The sequence below is a fragment of the Macrotis lagotis genome, chromosome 5, assembly GCF_037893015.1.
Source record: "Macrotis lagotis isolate mMagLag1 chromosome 5, bilby.v1.9.chrom.fasta, whole genome shotgun sequence".
Classification (NCBI taxonomy): Eukaryota; Metazoa; Chordata; class Mammalia; order Peramelemorphia; family Peramelidae; genus Macrotis; species Macrotis lagotis.
In genome coordinates, this window is record NC_133662.1 from 161271990 (window position 1) to 161285696 (window position 13707).

A 13707-nucleotide genomic window follows, 5' to 3' on the forward strand; every position below is an offset into this window, starting at 1 on the left:
GGGAGGGATTTTTATAAAGCAGAGGGATTCCAAACCTAGAGGATAGAGACAGGAAAAAAACATGGAGATAAGAGAGGGAATGTCTAGTGAAGCTGGAAAGATAAAGGTTGGGGAGGGGTGGGATTTGGTTTTATGTAGGGCTTTAAAAACTGAACAAATGAGTTCACATGGTTTTTTTCCTGACCTAGTGGCAATAGGAAGACACAGTGAATAGTCAAGTCACATGGTCTTATCTTTAGTAAAAATCTTTTTTGGCAATTGAGTGGAAGAAGAAATTTGATTGGGGAGAGAGAAATTAAGAATTGTACTAGGATATGAAACTTGGAGACCAGAAAAACTGTGTACCTTCCTACCTGGATCTAGCAGCAGTAACTTTTATCACCTCTCCTCACTTTGCTGTCTAGTGAGATCTATATTTTTCCTTGTTTATCTTTCTATTTAATATTCAGTATTTGGAATTGGATAAATCTAATCATTTACAATTCTTGTAGTACCATCAATATATTTTTCATTTAATTAGCTTTCCTCTCAGAACTTTGATACTATGTTTTCAATGTTTATGTCTATAACTATATCTAAATGTATATTCACACCATGTATATATAAATCATGATATGGATTCATTGTCCATAGTATGTAGATTTAAGTAAGTTGACATAAGGGAGTTTCCTGTTTTTCTTGCTTGAAAATGACTTATCTAAAATTATTATTGGAATCTGTTGCTTTGGGGAATTGCTTAAAGCATGAAAAACTTTGTTCCAGTCTTTTATTTAACTCAGTGTATATCTTTAAGTTTTAAGATGTTGTTTTTGATTACTTATCCATTTAAATGTTTTTCTTGTATTTTACTAGAGAATCTGATCAATTTGTGGTTCAGTTCATTATTGATTTTGGTTTTGTAGATTAAATTTTGTTATTTGCATTAAATTTTCCCCTTTTCAACTTTTCAAACAAACCTTAAGGTATTTTATTTTGGTTTTTTGTCTGTTTTGATTACTTTAATGATCCTTATCTCCAGAAGCAAACATTCCAAAGTCTGTACAAACTCAAATTCCTTGACTCTTCTTTCATTGCTTCTCTCTTTCTTTCTTTTTTTATTCTTTCCTTTACCTGATAAAATTATCACAGACTCCCCCTCATCCCATTCAGCTCTCCCTATCCAGCTCCTTAGTTGAGCAATCAGTAGATGTCTGAGGCCAGATTTGATGTCTTCCCAACTCTAGTTCTATTTCTTTTGAACCACTAGTTGCCTCCTATTTGCTTCCCCAATGACTTAGACAAATCTTGACATTTAATAGGCACTTAAAAATATATTTTTGCTGGATTAATTGGAGTTTCTGCTTTAGTTCTTCATTTTCCACTCTTGTTTTATGATTTTTATTTTAATAATTAAAAATTGCCTTCTAATTTCCATATACATTTTTTCCCTTTAGCCTTAATCTCTCTGGAAGTTTTTAAAGTTGTTTAGTTACTTCCTGTAGTCTTATAGAAACAGTTATTATACTCTGCTGTACACAAGGAGTGTTTTATTTGATTTCTTCTTTAACATTTATTCATTATATTGGAACTTTTTTTGATGGCTTATTCCTTTTTCTTTCAAGTTTTTCTGTGAAGTCTTTCCTGTAATGATATATTTCTTATTCCCTCTTTCTTTATTGTTATTATTCCTTTATTCTATTTGAAACTTTTATTTCTATTTTGAAATGGCAAATGGCACCGCACCTAAACTAAAGTACAACTTGTCAACTGGTCACCTTGACAGTATCCACTCCCCTCCTTTTTTTTTTGCTTCAGAAAGCATCTGAGCAGGCTTAGCACTAACAGGCACCCATCCCACCCAAAGATAATTATTTTGTTCTGTTCAGTCTGCCAGGATGGAGAGAATTCATAAACCTCTATTGACTGAGAAGTGAAGAGTCTGGTTGAATTGCTACAAGATGAAATGGCAGACAATGATAAAAAAAAAAATTCAAGGAACCCAGAATGTGAAACTTGGAGCAAAAATATTGAATAGGAAAGAACTGGACATGGATGACAGTGGGTATTATATACTTTTTTTCTATAGGAATTATAATATGAGGAATTGTTTCTTTTCTAATTATTTTGTTATTTTTCATTACTTTATCACAGATTTTTTCCCTCTATTTTGAGATATTGATGGAAAACTGGAGTAGATACTATTACTCTCTCAGTCATCCTGCCAGACGTTTTCATTCAATTTTCCTAAAATAAGGTTGAATATGGTTTATAATTCTTTATTCCTCCTAAAAAATGGAACCTGTCCTGAATATAATGTTATAGGAATATTCAGATACTGATAGATATATCCTATAACTTCCCTCCCCCTGCATTAAAAAATGTAAATGATCTCAAACAATTTCCCAGTCAATTCAGTACTTTGACTTTCTATACATATATAAATTATACACTAATCTGAACCAGGGAATTCCTTTTATTTAATTAAACAATACTATTGATTAACTCTGAATAGCTTGTTCTAGGATTGAAAAAAGGTATATGGTTATATTTAGTTATTAATTACTTTCAGGGATATAAAGGAGTGACCAAGAATTTCTTCTTAGGTTACTAAATGATAGAATAGGTATTTCTAGGAAACTAGTGCAGAAAGTTGATGGAAAATTAGTGTTAGGTTTAGAACACTTAGAAGTATGCCAAAGATAAAGTGAAAGATTCTTATATAAAATTTAAAAGTCAGTGAATCAGTATGTGTTTCTGAGTGGCTTTGTATGCACATGATAGGATTGTTGGATACACTGCTAGGGTGAACCTTGATTTGTAGAAATGTGAAGAAAAAATGAGAGTAATGGCATAAGTTGGAGGCATTCATCCCAGGCTATGTTGGCAACCAGACTGAATATACATTGAGTCTAATGCCTCTTGCTGGAGAATGAAACCAAGTGGATGTTAGGTAGCATTGCTAATAATAAGACTAGTGGAGGTAGTGGATTTCCAGTTGAGCTATATAAAACCCTAAAATACGATGGTATTGGAAAATACAAGAATGACCACTGAATTGGAAAAAAATAAGTTTACCCAAAGAAGGGTAATGCCAAGGAACACTTGTAATCATTTCTCATATCATCAAAATTATGCTTAAAATTCTGCAATCTAAGCTTCAGCAATGTGTGAACTGAGAATTTCCAAAGGAGCAGTTTTGAAGAGGCAGAGGAAGTATAGACAAAATTGTCAACATTTGCTAGATGATGGAGAAAGCAAGGGAGTTCCAGAAATCCATATACTTCTGCTTCATTGAATATGAAAAAGCCTGTTTGTGTGTGTGTGTGTGTGTGTGTGTGTGTGTGTGTGTGTGTGTGTCACAACAAGATGTGGCAAGTCCTCAGAGAGTTGGGAATCTCAGATCATTTTACTTGTCTTCTGAGGAACCTGTATGTGAACCAAAAGGTAATAATTAGAATTGAATATGGAGCAACAGATTGATATAAGATTGAAAAAGGAATCAAGATTATATACTGTCACCATATTTATTTAATTTAGATATAGATTATATCATTTGTAATGCCAGGCTGGATGAATAAAAAGCAGGAATTAAGATTACTAGGAGAGAGAAATATCAACAATCTTAGATGGGCCAATGATGCTACTTTAATGGCAGAAAGTGAAGAGGAATTAAGAAGTCTTTTGAAGAGGGTAAAAGAGGAGAGCATAAAAGCTAATTTAACAACAAAAAACCAAGATCGTAGCAACTAGTCACATCTATTTCTGGAAAATAGAAGGGAAAAGAAATGGAAGCAGTGTCAAATTCTATATTCTTGAACTCAAAGATCACTGGAGATGGCAGATGCAGTCATGAAATTAAAAAACATTGTTCCTTGGAAGGTAAACTATTGGCAAATCTGGATAGCATTTTAAAAAGCAGAGACACTATGTTACCACAAAGTTCTGCTTAGTCAAGGATAGGGTTTTTCCAGTAGCAATGATGACGGTGAGAGGTAGACTATAGGAAAGGTGAGAGATGCAGAATTGAATTTTGGAATTATGATGCTGAAGAAGATTTTTGAAAGACCATTGGAGATCAAGGAGATCAAATCAGTCCATACTTAAAGAAATTAATTAAAATTAAAGAAATTAGATTAAATAATTTACTGGAGGATCAAATATTGAATTGGAAATGAAGATGGAACTCATTGGGGGGAAAATGATGTTGGGAAAATTGAAAGCAAAAGGAAGAAGGACAACAGAGGATGGATAGATAATGTCATGGAAACAATGAGCATAAATTTGGACAGACTTCAAAAGACAGTGGAAGATAGAAGGTCCTGGCATGCTGTGATCCATGGGGTCATGAAGAAAGACATGACTGAATGATTAAACAACTAATACCTCTGCCACAGAATAATTTCCATCTTCCTGACTACACATATTTAGAATTTAACTATTAGAATCTCTAATTTTCTTTAACATTTAGTTCAGTTGCAACCTTCTACATGAAGTTTTTTCCTGATTTGAGCTCCCCAAGCTAATAATGTCTCCCTCAATGCCTTGTATTTATCTTGTGTACACTTAATGTATATTTTCTCCCTTAATAGAATGTAGGCTCTTTGAGAATATTTTTGTCTTTGTAATTCTATGACCTAGCATGGTGCTTGGTATTTGCAATTCATAAGTGCTTATTGGCTGATTTCAGTGTCCAATGAAAGTTATAAAAGATTGCTCATAGATACTCTATCAGAAGACTTTAGTAGTCTTCACATAGCAAGAGAAAGCAGTCTGCTATTGTAAGTGAAAAAAAAAAACAGAACTCTGGTGTGTTTGTACTTATAGATCCAAAATAGCTATCACTTGAATAATGAACTTTGTTGTTGTTGTTTAGTTGTTTCATTCATGTATTACTCTTCATGACCCCCCTTTGGAGTTTTGGTGACTAAGATACTAAGACTTGCCATTTCATTCTTTAGCTCATTTTAAATATGAGGAATCTGAGGCAAACAGAGTTAGCTTAGCTAGAAAGTTTGGATTTGAACTTGTATCTTCCAGACTCCACACAATGTTCTATCCACTGCACCATAGTAATGGAAATATTAATGATTCAAGAAATAAAAAGAAGAAGCAGAAGAAGAAAGAGGAGGAGGAGAAAGAAGAACAAGATAACCACAAAGAATAAAAACAAGAACAAGAACAAGAAGATGAAGAAAAGTAAGACCAAGAGCAAGGACAAAGACAAGAACAAGAATAGATCTAATTTAATGTTCCCTGGGAGACTATGTCTGGTCTGATATTTCAAAATGATTAAAACATGTCCTGGATCACATTTCTATTTGTCATAGTTAACATCAAGTGGTAAGAGGACAGTTCCACTCACAGTGAGATCCTATATTATAGGTAGCTAACCCACTGAGGCTGATATTGGTTCCTGAAATCTAAGTCTGCTGGGATATTTGAGGCAGTACTCATAATATGATACTGAAGCAACTTTTGTGAGGGGAGTCAAATATGGAATGAATGTCAAAAAGGAGGTAGACATGAAAAACCATATCAAGATTTTCTAAATTTAAAAAAAATCTTTAAGCAGTATAGTATAAACAGCTTCTAAGACAAAAACAAAGTAAAAAAACAAATTAATCTGGCAAGTAGTCTAAAGAGACCAAGTCATTTTTTTAATACATACTACATGTTAGAAATTCCCTAAGGAAAATCAGCAGCTTGAACAATTTCCTGCCCTGTTGAGGAGAAGGTCAATTATTCACTACACAGAAGATAAATAATATACCATGTGGAAAAAGTTGAAGGTCACATTCTACTGACATCATTAATGTAATTTTCTAAAATGAAGGATCTCACAAAAAAGCTTCTCAAGAAATAGCAAAATGGACTCATAACTAATTTTACAATATAAATTTTAGATGGGAAAGAGGGGGCACAATGAAAAAATCAAAGAGTTGCTAAAATACAATAGTTGAGCTCAAACAAATTTAAACTCTGAAAAGAAAATTTGATTTCATTAAAAGTATAAAATATTAATATAATGTTTTCATTCCAACTGAAATTCAAATATAATACCCACTTAGAGAGCTACACTTCCCCAGCTCTGCCTCACTCTCCTTCACAGGCTGAATTCTCAGCATTACAAGAACTGATGATTGGTCAGGTTGCTTTCCTCACCCTGAACCTTTCAGTATCTCTCCTGTAGAGATAGTTCAAATGAGGTCCTTGGGTGTACTCTCTGCAGCTCAAGTTTCACAGTTAATCCTCCCCTGAATCTGTAGTTAATTCTCTTTTATGCTGCCCAGGGTCAGATTGTTCACCAAAAAAAAAATCACAATTAACCTGTTTGTACTTTAGTTTTCTAAGAACTTTACTTGAGGAAGAGTTGATGATTTATATCAACATTCTCTTTAGAGGTCCCCACCTAGATGAAATCACAATCTCTCTTTTTAAGCCCATTCATACATCAGACATATAACAAAACCTAATATGTACTTTTTTTTTTAGGTTTTTGCAAAGCAGATGGGGTTAAGTGGCTTGCCCAAGGCTACACAGCTAGGTAATTATTGTCTGAGACTGGATTTGAACCCAGGTACTCCTGACTCCAAGGCCAGTGCTTTATCCATTACACCACCTAGCCGCCCCTTCTAATATGTACTTTCACAGTCAATGTCCTAATTTTGATGCCTACTTATGGAGTAAAAGGGGATCCTAAATTCTCTATACCAAATGAGCACAAACTTTGAAAAACTTCAATTACATAAATATAAACGAGCCATATGTTTGACATCTGAGCATCAATCTAAGCTGAGTTCAATGAGGCCTATCACCTAAAATTTTGGGTTCCCAGTGATTTTTTTTGGGCCATTTATCAAACCATTTATGTGGAATATAGTAGAAAAAGGGCTTATTGCACAGTCCTCATTTTATACCAGCAACACTGCTTTAGGATTTCTTTGTCATATAATACCTCTATTCCCTCCCCACTTTACACTTCCTTTTGTATTTTATTTCCCATCAGCACAATCCTTGAGGTTAGGGACTGCCTTCTTTTTAAAATTATTTTTGTATCCCTAACACTCAGCACAGTAGATACCTAATAAATGTTTATTAATTTACTAAATTTATATAAGTTATCATCGGCTACTCTTATTAGTTCACTGGACTGGAAATGAAGTGTTTATGTTTAGGAATTCTAGGTGCTTTTGGTTTACTAGTTTGGGCAATTCATTCAACTTCCAATTCCATTAAACTTCCATGGAAAATTATTATAACTGATGTTCCTTCATCTGTTTCCTTTTTTAAAAAAAAGCATTAATAAATTATTTAAATAAATCAAGTTAGAGGAATTTTTTAAATTTCAAAACAAGTTTTCTTCTTTTTTTCTTTCTTTTAATTTTCAATCAATGGTGATCTTTATTCTGTTAAGTTGGTCGTTGTATTGTACTCAGAAAAGTGATTCAAAAATCATTCTCATGAATCATTTCTGCTAAAATGGAATAAATGTCACATTTCATGTTATTTTGTGTTCATCATATACTATGCTTTTCAATTCTTTTCTTGAAGAAAGTAAACATGATATATAGAATTTGAAGGATTCTGTTTGATCTACCAATTTTTGAAATGATCTTACCATGCTCCAGGAAGTTCATTATAGGGATAAACTCATCATCCTGTAAGAGCTCATCAGCTTTGATACTCTGCCTCAGTCCTACCCTCTGCCTCACTGCTTGGATGGTAGGGGCATGAAGTCCAAACTTACATTTAAAAAACTTAAACTCAGAAATCTCTTCATTTCTCATCTGGCTATATTTCTTTGGAATACCTTTTTCCCACTCACATTTTCAGTTTCCTTTTGTAGTTTATCTTCCCCCATTAAATTATAAGCTTCTTGAGGGTGGAGACTGATTTCTCGCTGTATATTTGTGCCATATATTAGGAATTTAATAAACATCTTTTGATTATTATCTATTGGTCATATTCTTGAAGTATATTTTCCAAGAAATTTTCTCTGCCTTCCTTTTTATGCCTGCTTTTGCACGGAACCAGCAAAGTACAAACATTATGTGTGGATTTATTTTTTAGAATGTATACTTTTTGAAATAGTTTATGACCAAGGAAGAGATAGAGAACATCATTCAAAACAAACTAGATAATTTTGATTATGTTAAATTAAAAAGCTTTTGCTCACATAAAACCACTGTAACCAAGATCAAAAGAAATGTAGAAAATTGGGAAACAATTTTTGCAACTAGTATTTCTGACAAAGAACTCATTTCTAAAATATACAGAGAACTGAGTCAAATTTTCAAAAAAAACAAGCCATTCCCCATTTTTCAGCTGAGGAAATCAAAGCAATCCATAGTCATATGAAAAATTGCTCCAAATCATTACTTATCAGAGAAATGCAAATTAAAATATCTCTGAGATGCCACCTCACACCTCTCAGACTGGCCAATAAGACAAGAAAGGCCAATGCTCAATGTTGGAAGGGATGCAGGAAATCTGGGATACTAATACATTGTTGGTGGAGCTGTGAACTCATCCAACCTTTCTGGAGAGGAATTTGGAATTATGTCCAAAGGGCAACAAAAATGTGCATACCCTTTGTCCCAGGAATACCACTGAAGAGATGATGAAAAAGGGTAAAAACATGACTTATGCAAAAATAGCCATAGCAGCCCTGTTTGTGGTGGCAAAGAACTGGAAATTAAGTAAATGTCCTTCAGTTGGGGATTGGCTTAACAAACTGTGGTATATGTATGTCATGGAACACTACTGTTCTATTAGAAACCAGGAGGGGATTCAGGGAAGCCTGGAAAGAGTTGCATGAACTGATGCTGAGTGAGATGAGCAGAGCCAGAAAAACATTGTACACCCTAACAGCAACATGGGTGTGATGATCAACCTTGATGGGACTTGCTCGTCCCTTCAGTGAAACAACCAGAGACAATTTGGGGCTATCTGCAATGGGGAATACCATCTGTATCCAGAGAAAGAATTATGGACTTTGAACAAAGATCAAAGACTATTACCATCAAATTAGGGGGAAAAAAGTTATATTATTGTGTAATTTTACTATCTCATACTTTATTTTTCTTCCTTAAGGATATGATTTCTCTGTCATCACATTCAACTGAGATTAATGTACAACATGGAACCAATGTAAAGACTAGCAGAATGCCTTCTGTGGGGGGTGGGGGAAGGGAAGCAAAAATGGGTGGAAATTTGTAAAACTCAAAATAAATAAAATCTTTCTTATAAAAAAATGAATGTTTCCTTTTTTTGTACTCTATAGCTAATGATGACATGTAATCTAGAATTATTTTCATGGTTGTCTTTTTTGTAAATATTTTTCATGAATACAATAATATTTGAACAAATATAACCATGAAATTTGAATAAATATACTTGCCTTTGGCAAATGGTAAAACCAACTCTATCAACTTTTTTGTTTCTCAGAAGAGAAAATCTGAGCCATCTTATTTAGCTTCAACTTTCTTTCATCATCAGCTTTTGTTTATGGGGATGGATATAAAGTTAGTGATAAAGAGAATGTTAATATTGATGTGATTCAGTTTTTTTTTTTAGTAGTTTAGCAAGTCATTGAACTTTGGACAAGTGTTTCCCATTTAGAGTGGAAATAGGAAAGTTTTATAGATAGTTTAAAATGTATGTGATTCCTTTTCACTACTCTGATTCCATCACTTCAGTGCTGGAAGCATTGACAGCCCATTTTATACTTTTGTGTCCTGGGTTTCCATGGCCAAAGATGAATCATCAAGTGGCCAGTCTACTGGAATTGAGTCTCTCCCAAGTTAGTTAGGTCTGTCTTTAGACAGAAGAAATAGGCTGTTGCCAGGACTATATTAAAATTGTTTTTAGCTTACTAGAACGTGCCAATGCTTGAACCAAGCTACAGTAGTCTTCAAAAATCTAGGGCCATCTCTAGGTCATGTTGAGACATTACAATGACTTTTGTGAAGGAGACTATAATGATATATAAAAAATACTTATCAGTTTTTATAATACATTTAACATTATACATTTAAGTACCTACTATAGGCAAAGTACTGTGATATATACTGGGGGTATAATATCAACACATGAAAAATTCCCTACTCTCTAAGAATTTACATTTTATAGAATTTGTTAAACTGTCTGAATCATTTCAAAATGGAAAGGATTTTATTTTATGGATAGATAATCTACTAATAGATCGTTATTCTAGATAATCTTTAACCCATAGCTATTTTTATCCTTTTTTATCTGATCTTTTTAATTTTGCCTTAATATCTTAGAGAAAAATTTTGGCTCTATCCTTATTGGCAGATTGCTTCAAAAAATTTATCTTTAGCATTTATAAATAATTTTATCTTTAAGCTAAACAATAGTGATTTGTACATACACATGCACACATAAATAGAATTTAATTATGAAAGATCTATTAATTTTATTCTCTTGGATATTATAAAATGCTATATTTTTACCATTCTTAATTAATTAATCAATTAGGATTTGATAAGTACTTAATATGTACTAGATACTATAGTCGGTACTAGGGACAAAGCTATAAAGAATAAAATGATTCTTTCTCTTAAGGAATTTATATTCTATTGGGGAATAAATACAAATAAATACAAAATAGTTGCATGTGAAGGAATTGGCAAACCACTCCAATATCCTTGCCAAGAAAACCCCAAATGGGATCACAAACAATTGAATGTGACTGAAAATAACTGAACTACTACAATAAATGTACAAGTAGCTTGGGACAGAGGTACTTGCTGCTGGGGGTGGGGAATCAAGAAGATTTTCACGTAGAAAGTAGTCTGTGAGCCATTTCTATAAAATAGGGAGGGATTTTTATAAAGCAGAGGGATTCCAAACCTAGAGGATAGAGACAGGAAAAAAACATGGAGATAAGAGAGGGAATGTCTAGTGAAGCTGGAAAGATAAAGGTTGGGGAGGGGTGGGATTTGGTTTTATGTAGGGCTTTAAAAACTGAACAAATGAGTTCACATGGTTTTTTTCCTGACCTAGTGGCAATAGGAAGACACAGTGAATAGTCAAGTCACATGGTCTTATCTTTAGTAAAAATCTTTTTTGGCAATTGAGTGGAAGAAGAAATTTGATTGGGGAGAGAGAAATTAAGAATTGTACTAGGATATGAAACTTGGAGACCAGAAAAACTGTGTACCTTCCTACCTGGATCTAGCAGCAGTAACTTTTATCACCTCTCCTCACTTTGCTGTCTAGTGAGATCTATATTTTTCCTTGTTTATCTTTCTATTTAATATTCAGTATTTGGAATTGGATAAATCTAATCATTTACAATTCTTGTAGTACCATCAATATATTTTTCATTTAATTAGCTTTCCTCTCAGAACTTTGATACTATGTTTTCAATGTTTATGTCTATAACTATATCTAAATGTATATTCACACCATGTATATAATTAATCATGATATGGATTCATTGTCCATAGTATGTAGATTTAAGTAAGTTGACATAAGGGAGTTTCCTGTTTTTCTTGCTTGAAAATGACTTATCTAAAATTATTATTGGAATCTGTTGCTTTGGGGAATTGCTTAAAGCATGAAAAACTTTGTTCCAGTCTTTTATTTAACTCAGTGTATATCTTTAAGTTTTAAGATGTTGTTTTTGATTACTTATCCATTTAAATGTTTTTCTTGTATTTTACTAGAGAATCTGATCAATTTGTGGTTCAGTTCATTATTGATTTTGGTTTTGTAGATTAAATTTTGTTATTTGCATTAAATTTTCCCCTTTTCAACTTTTCAAACAAACCTTAAGGTATTTTATTTTGGTTTTTTGTCTGTTTTGATTACTTTAATGATCCTTATCTCCAGAAGCAAACATTCCAAAGTCTGTACAAACTCAAATTCCTTGACTCTTCTTTCATTGCTTCTCTCTTTCTTTCTTTTTTTATTCTTTCCTTTACCTGATAAAATTATCACAGACTCCCCCTCATCCCATTCAGCTCTCCCTATCCAGCTCCTTAGTTGAGCAATCAGTAGATGTCTGAGGCCAGATTTGATGTCTTCCCAACTCTAGTTCTATTTCTTTTGAACCACTAGTTGCCTCCTATTTGCTTCCCCAATGACTTAGACAAATCTTGACATTTAATAGGCACTTAAAAATATATTTTTGCTGGATTAATTGGAGTTTCTGCTTTAGTTCTTCATTTTCCACTCTTGTTTTATGATTTTTATTTTAATAATTAAAAATTGCCTTCTAATTTCCATATACATTTTTTCCCTTTAGCCTTAATCTCTCTGGAAGTTTTTAAAGTTGTTTAGTTACTTCCTGTAGTCTTATAGAAACAGTTATTATACTCTGCTGTACACAAGGAGTGTTTTATTTGATTTCTTCTTTAACATTTATTCATTATATTGGAACTTTTTTTGATGGCTTATTCCTTTTTCTTTCAAGTTTTTCTGTGAAGTCTTTCCTGTAATGATATATTTCTTATTCCCTCTTTCTTTATTGTTATTATTCCTTTATTCTATTTGAAACTTTTATTTCTATTTTGAAATGGCAAATGGCACCGCACCTAAACTAAAGTACAACTTGTCAACTGGTCACCTTGACAGTATCCACTCCCCTCCTTTTTTTTTTGCTTCAGAAAGCATCTGAGCAGGCTTAGCACTAACAGGCACCCATCCCACCCAAAGATAATTATTTTGTTCTGTTCAGTCTGCCAGGATGGAGAGAATTCATAAACCTCTATTGACTGAGAAGTGAAGAGTCTGGTTGAATTGCTACAAGATGAAATGGCAGACAATGATAAAAAAAAAAATTCAAGGAACCCAGAATGTGAAACTTGGAGCAAAAATATTGAATAGGAAAGAACTGGACATGGATGACAGTGGGTATTATATACTTTTTTTCTATAGGAATTATAATATGAGGAATTGTTTCTTTTCTAATTATTTTGTTATTTTTCATTACTTTATCACAGATTTTTTCCCTCTATTTTGAGATATTGATGGAAAACTGGAGTAGATACTATTACTCTCTCAGTCATCCTGCCAGACGTTTTCATTCAATTTTCCTAAAATAAGGTTGAATATGGTTTATAATTCTTTATTCCTCCTAAAAAATGGAACCTGTCCTGAATATAATGTTATAGGAATATTCAGATACTGATAGATATATCCTATAACTTCCCTCCCCCTGCATTAAAAAATGTAAATGATCTCAAACAATTTCCCAGTCAATTCAGTACTTTGACTTTCTATACATATATAAATTATACACTAATCTGAACCAGGGAATTCCTTTTATTTAATTAAACAATACTATTGATTAACTCTGAATAGCTTGTTCTAGGATTGAAAAAAGGTATATGGTTATATTTAGTTATTAATTACTTTCAGGGATATAAAGGAGTGACCAAGAATTTCTTCTTAGGTTACTAAATGATAGAATAGGTATTTCTAGGAAACTAGTGCAGAAAGTTGATGGAAAATTAGTGTTAGGTTTAGAACACTTAGAAGTATGCCAAAGATAAAGTGAAAGATTCTTATATAAAATTTAAAAGTCAGTGAATCAGTATGTGTTTCTGAGTGGCTTTGTATGCACATGATAGGATTGTTGGATACACTGCTAGGGTGAACCTTGATTTGTAGAAATGTGAAGAAAAAATGAGAGTAATGGCATAAGTTGGAGGCATTCATCCCAGGCTATGTTGGCAACCAGACTGAATATACATTGAG